We start from the raw sequence: 11,703 nt of genomic DNA on the forward strand, positions 1-11,703 counted from the left end.
TCGGCTGTAAATATTCGGCCGACGACCGATCGGCCAATTGTAGGCTTGTTAGTATAATGCTTCTGACAGCCGACATCGCATTTTCGGCCGAACAGAGTCTGTCGTGCAAGCATTAAAATTTTTGTTGGCCAACACCAGAACGGCCGATTGTTCGCCAGTCAGTACAGATTTCGGCCGACAGACAGCAGATTAGCAAGACTGGGCATGCTCAGAAAAGAAAAAAGACAAGGAAAGTTAACCATCACATGACATCACTTCTGCAGTCGGCTGTTGTTGGCCGACAAAATTCGTGTGCAGTCTTTTGCAGTTTTCAACAGACAGGACAGCCCTGGACAAAAGATGGCCGATCGTTCGGCCGATGATCAGTACGTGTGTACGGGGCTTTAGAGAATCTATGCTCTAGTTCAAATCAACCAAAATAAAGGGAAGAAAAAGAGAAGGTGTAGCAGCCACACCAAAGCTAGGCCGTCCAAGGCCGCCACACCTTATCAAACTTCTTGGGACAATTCCTGTTAATGTACGTCAGTTTATGCATAGAAAGAACAGCATTAATAGATTTTTCCCATGAGCCTACAGAGGGAGGGGAACAGGCATTCCACTTAGGGATTATTCCCCTCTTAGGCTAAATATTTTGTTTCTAAAAGAACAAATGAGCTACCAGTAGTTTGGTGCATCTAGGCCGCTGCATTTCATCTGGAATTCCCATTAGAGCAAGCTCCAGGGAAATCGGTAGTAAAAGCTGAAGACGATAGTTAATAATTTCACCAACCTCCCTCCAATACCGAGCTATCTTCGGACAGCTCCAAAACATGTGGATTTACCTTCCCAAACTATTCCCACACCTGGGGCAGCCTTGCGACCTCTGAGGGTAGATTCTGCACAGTCTCTGGGAGGTATAGTACACCCTATGTAAAAGTTTAACCTTTAATAACTTGAGACAATCCTCCCAGTCCTCCCTGTCTAAATTGGGAAGGTCTGCTTTCCACATTTCCCAAAGTCTGTCCATCTTAGGAGAGTCTCAACAAATCCAGGTAGATAGTGGATAGTGGTTTAGCTAGTAACTCCTGGGCCAGTAACTCCTCTACAGGGTCCATAGATAAGGTCAGTGAATTTGGGAACTGAGCTTGCGCTGTTGCATTTGTAGATATCGGAAATACATCCAACCTGGTAATATAAATTTGTCCCTAAGTTTAGAAAAGGATAGTAGGACTCCCGATGAGAAAACATTCTGTAAAGTTTTGACTCTATACCTGGCCCAAACTTGGGGGTCAGGTATCGTACGAAAATGGCGGAGAGTGGGATTACCCCCAAAGTGGGCTGAAGGAGGACCATCTATTCAGGCTCAAAAACCTGCGTCTAGCAACTGCCCATACCCTGAGTGTGGTTCTAGTGGGATGTGAGAGGCTGGGGCAAGACCAAGGGCCCCTATATACCAGGTCGGCGAGTTCCTAGAGCGAGCCCAGAATTGCTGCCTCAAGGTACACCTCGTTAGCTCGAGATAATACAAACCACCACCGAACAGTGACTAAAGGGACTGGCCAGTAATAGGTCCGGTAATCTGGCAAAGCCAGTCCTCTGCATCGCACAGGGAGAGTCAAGGTGGATCTAGCCAGTCTAGGGAGAGGGCCCCCCTAAATGAATGCTTCAATATACCGGTCAATATCCCTGAAAAGAGAGTTGGGTATCCAGTTGGGGGAGTTACTTACAGAAATACATAGAGAAACTTGGGGAGAAAGACAATCTTAAGGAGGTTAATCCGTCCTAACCGGTTCAATGGTAAAGCAGCCCTGGTGGAACACTTTAGCCGAAGCTGGGAAAGTACCGACGTCAAATTCAGATCCCGAAAGCTAGACAAATCCCGCTGAACCTGTATGCCCAAGTACCTAAACTGTTCCACCCAAAGTAGAGGGACATCCGCCATGGTCGCTCACGCCTGGGGGTCCAATGGGAACAATGTTGATTTAGACCAGTTAATGTGAATCCCTAAAAATCATCCAAATTCATTAAACAGATCTAGGGCCACCCTCAGAGACCCGTCAGCATCCTGAAGAAACAAGAGGTCGTCGTTGGCATACAAATACATTTTTTCCTCTAGGGGACCCATCTTCAAAACCCTAACCGAGTCAGACCCCCAAATCAAAATGGCCAATGGTTCAAGGGCTAGGGCAAAAAGGCCAGATGATAACGGGCACCCCTGTCTAGTCCCTCGCTGAAGTGGGAAGGAAGAGGACATAGGATAATTGGTCAGAATGCAGGCTCTAGGAGTACAATAAAACATGCATACCCACTGGAGGAACCCTGGCCCAAATCCAGACTTCCGCAGCGCTGCCCACAGAAATTCCCTCTCCACCGAGCCAAACGCCTTTTCGGGGTCAAGGGAGGTGATGACCCTTTGTCCACTGTTCTCATGGGTGACAGATAGGTTAAGAAAGAGGCGATTGGAGGTTGATGTCAGTGCCCTTCCTAGGCATAAACCCGGTTTGGTCTACATGAATAATCTCCTCCGGCACTGTAACATTCATTAAGGAGAGCTATCGGCCTATATGATGAGCACTCTTGAGGGTCCTTACCTGGTTTGGGCACCAGCACCACCACCATCACCACCTCCTCAGACTTCCATGCATTTGTAATGTGTTTTTGGTGCTTTTGCAGTATGTATTTGGCATTTTTTTTTTCTCAGTTGCATTTTCATGTTATTGCAGTGCATTCGCATGCATTTCAGTGTAAAAAAAAAAATAAAAATACAGAATGCTATACTTTTTTTTTTTTTTAACACACGTGAAAGCAATGCAGTTGTGTAAATAAGGCTAATTGAATTATATTTATTTTTCTTGCATATGCATTCATTTAAAAATATATTGAACTTCCTATGGTGTAAACTAGCCCTTGCAGTTTAACACAGCTCTACAGAGATAGTGTGAACAAGCCCAAATAAACACAACAAGAAAAAAAACACGCACACAAAAAAGAAAATAAACAAAATCACCCTAAATACACCCCATAAAAAACATACCCTTTGGGGGCTAAATCATGCCCATTGTTGCAATGCAGTGGCATTCATTTTAAATGGCTCCCCAACGCAACTACAATGCATGGCAAAACCCAAAAATGCATTGTTTGTTGCAGTACAAAAAAGGCCACAAATGTTTCCCAGGGCCACACACCAACGTAGTGAATCACAAAACAAATGATCACAAATGCTTCAGCTGGCTCTCCACCTATCAGGAAAGACATTCTAACATGCTTCACCCATGTAGGGCTTAATCATACTATGATTAAATACCGCATCAAACAAATTCCTCTTTCAATCCTATGTGACTTTTTTTACATACTGCTCTGCTTTTGTACTGTGTTTTAAAAATTCCTGCATGCTGCATCTTTGGTGCGCTTTAAAAAAACGCGTAAAAAATGCAGCTTCCATTGTAAGTGGAAATGCATCAAGGGTGTGTTTTCTGTGCGTTTTAGGGGTCACGTTACATTTTTAACCACTTGTCAACCGTGATATGTATATATACGTTGCAGTTTGCAAGTGGTTTACCAGGATTATGGCTGAAGATATAAACCTTAACCATCACACCGGTATCGTTTTTTGCAGCTGGCGGCCGGGATTCTCATGAAACCGTTCTGAGCAACTCATGAGCCGCTGCAACAGTTTCTGAAGTAGTGGGAGGGGACGTACCCCTCTCCTGCCACTCGCTGGTGTTTCTCAGGCGTATTGTTTCCACTGGTTCACCCGAGAAACGATCTGACGGTGTGGCCAGCTGCTCCCATAGACGTTCAAAGACTATATACTCTTTAAACGCCTCTATGGACTTGGAGGACCTAAGCAACATCATGACGTCCCTTCTGTTCCAGGCTGAAAGTAAATAATCTTTTTTTTTCAACAAAAGATAAGATTAAAAAAAAAATAGTTTTTATATTATACAAAAAAAGGGGTAAATATTGTGTTTTTGTTTTTTGTTTTAATCTATTAAAGTGTTCCCAAAAAAAATAGCATTTGCAAAAAAATACAGCATGACATACCAATTGCAACGATCGCCATTTTATTCCCTAGGGTCTCCAAAAAAAAAAAAAAAAAAAACATATGTATGTATATATGTATATATATATATATACACACACACACAAATATATAATACATACATACAGTATCTCACAAAAGTGAGTACACCCTCACATTTTTGTACAAACCTTTTTTTATACCTTTTTGTGTGACAACACTGAGGAAATGACACTTTGCTACAATGTGAAGTAGTGAGTGTACAGCTTGTATAACAGTGTAAATTTGCTGTCCCCTCAAAATAACTCAACACACAGCCAATAATGTTTAAACCGCTGGCAACAAAAGTGAGTACACCCCTAGGTGCAAAAGTACAAATTGGGTCTAAAGTGTCAATATTTTGTGTGTCCACCATTATTTTCCAGCACTGCCTTAACCCTTTTGGGCATGGAGTTCACCAGAGCTTCACATGTTGCCACTGGAGTCCTCTTCCACTCCTCCATGACGACATCACAGAGCTGGTGGATGTTAGAGACCTTGTGCTCCTCAACCTCCAATGGAGGATGCCCCACAGCTGCTCAATAGGGTTTAGGTCTTGAGACATGCTTGGCCAGTCCATCGCCTTTACCCTCAGCTTCTTTAGCAAGGCAGTGGTCCTCTTGGAGGTGTGTTTGGGATCGTTATCATGTTGCAATACTGCCCTGCGGCCCTGTCTCCGAAGGGAGGGGGATCATGCTCTGCTTCAGTATGTCACAGTACATATTGGCATTCATGGTTTCCTCAATAAACTGTATCTCCCCAGTGCCGGCAGCACTCATGCAGCCCAAGATCATGATACTCCCACCACCATGCTTGACTGTAGGCAAGACACACTTGTCTTTGTACTCCTCACCTGGTTGCTGCCACACACGCTTGACACTAACTGAACCAAATAAGTTTATCTTGGTCTCATCAGACCACAGGACACCGATCCAGTAATCCATGTCCCTAGTCTGCTTTTCTTCAGCAAACTGTTTATGGGCTTTCTTGTGCATCATCTTCAGATGAGACTTTCTTCTTGGACAACAGCCATGCAGACCAGTTTGATGCAGTGTGGGGCGTGTGGTCTGAGCACTGACAGGCTGACTCATCAACCCTTCAACCTCTGCAGCAATCTTGTTAAACCGCTGTATGGTCTTGGCCACCGTGCAGCAGCTCAGTTTCAGGGACTTGGCAATCTTCTTATAGCCCAGGCCATCTTTATGTAAAGCAACTATTCTTTTTTTCAGATCCTCAGAGAGTTCTTTGCCATGGAGGTGCCATATTGAACTTCCAGTGACCAGTATGAGAGAGTGAGAGCTATAACACCAAATTTAACAACTTTAGCCCCGGAGGATTTTGCTGCTTAATGACCAGGCCCTATTTTGCGATTCGGTACTATGTTGCTTTAACAGACAATTGCGCAGTCGTGCAAGGCTGTACCCAAATAAAATTGACATCCGTTTTTTCCCCACAAATAGAGCTTTATTTTGGTAGTATTTGATCACCTGTGCGATTTTTTATTTTTTGCGCTATAAACAAAAAAAGAGCGACAATTTTGAAAAATAATATTTTTCACATTTGTTTTATATAAAATTCTCAAAAAAAAAAGTAAAAATCAAAATTTTTTAACATTTTAGGCCAATTTGTTTTCTGCTACATATTTTTGGTAAAAAAAAAATCACAATAAGCGTATTTTGATTGGTTTGCGCAAAAGCTATTGCGTCTACTAACTACCGGAAAGATTTATGTCATTTTTATTATTTTATTTTTTTTACTAGTAATGGCGGCGATCTGCATTTTTTTGCGGGACTGCGACATTTGGCGGACAGATCGGACCCCTAACTGACATTTTTGACACTTTTGGGAGACCAGTGACATTACTACAGTAATCAGTGCTAAAAATTTGCACTGTTACTGTAATAATGCCATTGGCAGGGAAGGGGTTAATACTATTAGTGATCAAGGGGTTAAATGTAAGCCTAGGGTAGTGATTCTAACTGTGGAGGGGCGTGGGTGTATGGGTGTACTGCAAACAGCCCTGGAGTCATTAGTGGAAAGTGAGCAAGAGGCATCCTGTCCCGCAGGACTGTCCCCCTATGTCTCAAGGTAAGAGGAAAGGCCTCAGGTACTTATAAAACCCAAAGAACTGATAGCAGGTGAGGGTCAGATGACTGGAGGTGACCAAAATCACTGTAGGTGAGCAGCAGCAACAGATCGAAGATAGGAGTTCTCTGTGGCTCTTTGAAAGCTTGAACATAAGACTCCTCCCAGTTGAAAATGTCAGTGTTCAGTCTCACAGCATTAACTCTTTTGCTGCAAAAACTTTGTGAAAGAGGAATAAAGGCATCTATTCACCTATGCAAATGAGGTAACTTATGATGCTCCACCCAACTGTCCCACTAAGTCAAACTTCAGGGACAGGGGAAACTCTGAGGTATTGCCAGTGAAGGTCATTGGGGGGAACAGAATGTTAGAGATTTTTAAGTTATACTACCACCTATAGGAGGATTAGGACAAAAAAGGAGCACAATCATAGGCACAGAGGGGTGAGACCTGTGTCCCTCAACGAACTCAAAGAAATTGATTTTATGGTAAGTACAATAATGTATATTTCTTTCTTATTTATTATGAACATAGGAACCTGAGAACTGGGATGTCAAAGGCAGCCCAATGGGTGGGCCACAGCAACAAAACACTAACAGACCCATGGAAAACAACAGACTAAGGCTGGCCATACACTATACAATTTTCTTATTCAATTTCCTTTAGATTTACCTTAAACTATGTAGTGCAAGGGCCTGCCTGATTGCATACAAATTGAAAGTGTTTAGGTTTGACCTCATATTATATGGTTTTGGTAAATCTAAAGGAAAGTTGAACAAGAAAATTGTATAGTGTATGGCCAGCCTTAGGGACTGCCTGCAGCTCAAAAAGCCACCTAAAGACCTTACACGTAAAGCTGGCATCAGAAAAGGCATGAACATCCACCTGGTAATACTCATAGAACAAGTGAACAGAAGACCAGGTTGCAGTCTTGCGAAATAGTAGCCTGATGTCAAAAACCCCAAGAAGCACTTACAGATCTAACAGAGCATGCCTTAACAGGAAACGTCGTGTAGCACCCTCTAGCTAGTGTGCTAGTTGTATATACACTGAAAAAAATTATAAAGCAACACTTTTGTTTTTGCCCCCATTTTTCATGAGCTGAACTCAAAGATCTAAGACATCCAACCAGCCTCTCGTGTTGCGTTTATAATTTTGTTCAGTGTAATTAGCTGTTAGTGTAGGTAAATTGGTTTTGCTGGGAGCCATGCCTGGGTTGAATCTGGTCAGAGTTTCAGAGTTGAGGGACTTAGGGAGGCTGGATGACTCAGTGAGCAGCATCTCTGGTGCCTCCTCCTGTTTTCTGGAACCTTGGAGAAGCTATAAGATGTAGTGGGTGGAGGCTAGGAGGAGCTGATTGGCCTATTTATGAGGTCCTTGACCCATCCCTAGCATAAAGGGGCTGGAATGAGGCCTGTTTACCTCATACATAGCCATGAGTCATGCCAGCAGGGGAAGTCAGGTGGAAGATAGAGATGGAGTGCTGAGGAGGCTGTCAGAGGCCCTCACAGGGCACCTCCTAGTCTGGGGGTGGCTGACCTCGGGCCTGGGGCTCAGGTGCTGGAAGGATCCCCACAACACACTGAGGAACCCCTTCCTGGAGGCACAGGAGCAAGGAGAGGACAGCGGGAGCAGGTCAGCATGTCTGGGAGATCTCCTGAGAAGTCAGTCAAGTGTGCTGATGCGTGTCAGTCTGGGAGGACTGTGGAGAGAGATTGTCAGTCTGGGAGGACTGTGGAGAAGTTAGCCAGGATGGCTAGTGAAAGGGGCAGCTGCAGCCAGGCAGGCTGGCAGTGCCTGAAGAGATGGTGCTGGTATCAGTAGCCACAGGGATTTATGCTAGACATTGACCTTTTTGCTTCACAAGTAAGGGACCTTGGGTTCCTGCCTATAACAGGCTTTTGCTCAAAATTTGATTGAGTGCTGTGTCGGATCTTCTAATCAGTGTGGCAGCGGAGTTCTGCAAGCAAGCGGATGCTGGATGAAGCAGACGAGTGTATATAGACTGTGTATAGGAAAAGTTTTCTCTGAAGTTGTTCTGACGTCAAGTGTCATGATTTCCCAATCCCCATCTTAATTCTAATCCCCCAATAAATAAAAAAAAAAAAAAAGTACTGGACTGTTTTCTGACTCTGACTGTGACAATTCTGTGTGCCTGGCCATGCAGGGTGGGAGATCCCGATCTACTTGTGTCTCCTAGGGGGTGCGCTACAGGTGGAACCCAATCCTCAAGACCATAAACTTGGATGATAATTTGTCTAAGACACAAAGAAATAGTTGAAGTATAAGCAATATGGAAACAGTGGGGTTGATTTAGTAAAGGCAAACAGACTGTGCACTTTGACAGTGCAGTGGCTCAAGAGCTTAGTAAATGAGAGGGAGCTCTGCTGACTTCCATCATTTAATCATGTTCAAGCAAAAATGCAGTTTTTTTTTTAATTTTAATTTATTTTTTAATTTTTCTTGCATGTGATTGGGTATTCTTTGCAAATTGAAGCTTCATCTCATTCACTCTGGAGAAACTGCACTTGCAAAGTGCACATTCTATTTGCCTTTAGTAAATAAACCCCATTGACTGCAAAGTAGAGACATACTTCATACACTACATCCAGGACAGACAGACAGAGGAACACAAGAACAATGTTCTGGTCAAGGTGAAAGGTCAAAACCACCTCAGGAAGGAAACTCTGGGTCTAAACACCACCTAGTCCCTTGTTAGTATCATTGAAAAGGGAAAAACCCCTAATAGTTTCAAAAGGAAGTTTTGGAAGCAATGTGAGACCATGTGAGTGGATAAGCATCATGGAGCTCTCACAACTGATCCTCTCCCAGGCCGCCAATCCACATCTAACCAGCACCATTCGGTTTGGCTTGATCTGAGGAGTCCAGCGGTACCTTTTAAAGTGTAAGTCCAGGCAAAACCTAACTAGTGCTAAACCTGCTCTTTGCCACATTCTAAATCTAATCTATATAACCCTGTAAAGCAAAAATCGCTGTACTTACCTACAACCCCCGGGGCTGAAGTAGATGCCGTGTCTCTACCTAATAGTGACCACCAAGCAAGCCCAGAGGACTTAGTGGAGGGGGATGATCAACTCAACCTTGGTCAGATTCTGCGGGCCATGAATAAGTTTACTGCCTCAGTAAACTCAGTCAAGGAGCATTTAGAGGATCTGACGGAGGAGGTGTTCCTGCTGCGGCATGATCTCCAAAAGATTCGAGAATGCACCACAGTGGCTAAAAGCCAAATCAGTTATCTAGAAAACAAGCTGCCTCCATTACTTAATGAATCCCGCTCTACCACCTGCCTGGCTAGAAATATTAGTGACAAAGCCAACAACATTGAAAATCGCCCTAGGGGGGAAACAATATACATATCGTGGGCCTACCTGACAAGGTAGAAGGCAGGGATCCTACTGAATTTTTTGAAAACAGGCTTCTGGAAATTTTTGGGAAAGATGTATTCACCCCCTTATTCGTGGTAGAAAGGAAAAAAAAATAATATACTGGTTCTTGAGAAAGGAGATCCAGGCATTCTGAAAAGCCCCTGGAGCATCTTTCAGGAGTTTCACCAGGTCAGATTACAACAACATCAGCATGGGCCAGTTCAGAACTATGAGGATTACCATGATTTCCTCCATTATCATGATCCTGCAGAGCAGATGAGGCAGGAGTTTCAGGTGAGGATTAGCATACATCAGGGTACTAATCACATTAGGCCACCAGTGCCTCAAATGTACATGTAGCACTGCCCCCTAGATGACTGCTGAAGAATGACACTTTTAGATTCCCCTGGGTTACCCATAGCAACTGATTGCGGAAATCTTTATACTAAAAGTTCTTGGCTCAGTCAATGATCAGTCTAGGGATTGTTGTTTTATTTATATTGGGATAGGAGAAGGGATGAGTGGGATACTCCAACTGTTAACTATTCACAATGCTGAGGCCTTCTAACTTGAGAATACAGCAAAGCCGCTACTTCAATCTGCCACTTAAAGTAAGATGAGGTAAATGTTCCGATTTGTGTTTCTCTTCAGGGTACTCCCCCAGTACCCCCTTCTAACTCTACACTCTGGAGTGGTCCCCTTCCTGGGCAGAACCCTGGGCAAGATCCTCTGTACTCATGATACTGTTTTTCCAGCGTCTCGCAGTGCCCCAACTCCTCCAGTCAGCTCTGCTAGACCTCTGGGTTCAGCCTCACTCCTATGGCTCACCAGGCCGACTGCCTGTGACCATCCCCAACTGCAGCAGAAGAGGAGGCAGCTGCCACCCTCCTTCTGGGACTTTGCTTCCCGCCAAAAGACCTCTACCTCATGTGCCCGTGGCTTTTTATACCCTGCCCCATAAAGCATGAGACCACTGTCTGTGCCAATCCCTGGGGCAGCACAAAAAGCCTGTGTGTCATTGGTTAGGTTTCCTCCAGCATCCTATGTGCTTCCCCATTGGATCAGCTGGGGACACTCCCTAAGACCAGATGAATCACACACTGGGCACAATAAGCAGACCTGACTCACAGATCCTGCTCTCTGTTTAGCAGAGAACAATATAAATTTTGCCTGCTGCTCCTCTGATAAGCAGACTGAGCCAAAACTATACTCTCTACCTAGCACCTGACTAGGAGGGTGCTACATACAGCAAAGCAAAGTAACTGCCAAAACGCTGGAAAAATAGGGACATTTAAGTATCCATTGTTAATGTCTCACATAGGCTTGCAATTCTCCCTGATAGGGAGAGTCTAAACCAGACTTGATGGATTCATATAGAATTTATGGCCTAAATGAAGATATTTAGGGCCTTGATATTCAATATGGTGCAGATATCCCCATTTGGTTTGGGAACTGAACAGGCTGAAGTGAAACTGTTCCGCTCAGGGTACTTTGGTGATGACTGCTTGCCCCAAAAGGCTTGCATGGAGATCTGCTAGTCTGTGCAGAGGCAGATTGAAAAACATGAACAGAGGAGGGTGCTGAGAGCGGGATACTAGCTTGCAGCCTCTGGAAACCTCCTCCTTCACCCAAACATCCATTATGCTGGCTGACCAAATGTTCACAAAGACTAGCAAACATTCCCCTCCCCCCACTTTAGAAAGTGGAGGATCCCCTTTATGCTGAGAAAGACTAATCTAAGGGCTTAGAAATCCTAGGTTTGTGGGTGTACTGATTTGCCAAGCTTGGCTTCTGAAGTAGAGACCTTGAATTAATGAAGAGAACCCTTCTTAATGGGATGAGCCCTAGGCATCTTCTGTTTGGGCAAATGGGTACTCTTACTTTTGGTGGCATCCTTGAGTGTCCAGGACAGCTGCAAAGAAAATACTGTCCCTCAAAGGGCATGCTAAGCAATTACTTTTTGCATACTGGTTCTGTATCCCAGCATGTAAAATAATTAAAAGGATCACTTTGAATGACAGCTAGGTCTCTTCTTATAGTCTTAGCCCAATCAGCTAAACTTTGGCATACCAAAGTCACAGCCATGGCAGGCTGCAAAGGCAGTGCCTGCTAGAGAGAAAAAAGAACTTTAGACTTACCTGCAAATGCCATATCTTGGAGTACAGTACAGGACACAGGCTGGATATTCATAGA

The 11,703-nt window shown here is 44.1% G+C and overlaps 1 protein-coding gene across 1 annotated transcript in view; it reads right to left on the minus strand.

Moving 5' to 3' along the window:
* PTP4A2 (protein tyrosine phosphatase 4A2) overlaps positions 1-7,564 on the minus strand; it is a 326,374-nt gene extending 318,810 nt beyond the window's left edge. Inside the window, exon 1 of the mRNA XM_082245156.1 lies at positions 7,554-7,564. The gene's annotated coding sequence lies outside the window, so the exon portion shown is untranslated. The remainder of the gene's footprint in view (positions 1-7,553) is intronic.
* Positions 7,565-11,703: the final 4,139 nt, after the last annotated feature.

This window comes from Pelophylax lessonae (genome assembly GCF_965119305.1).
Source record: "Pelophylax lessonae genome assembly, chromosome: 2".
Classification (NCBI taxonomy): domain Eukaryota; kingdom Metazoa; phylum Chordata; class Amphibia; order Anura; family Ranidae; genus Pelophylax; species Pelophylax lessonae.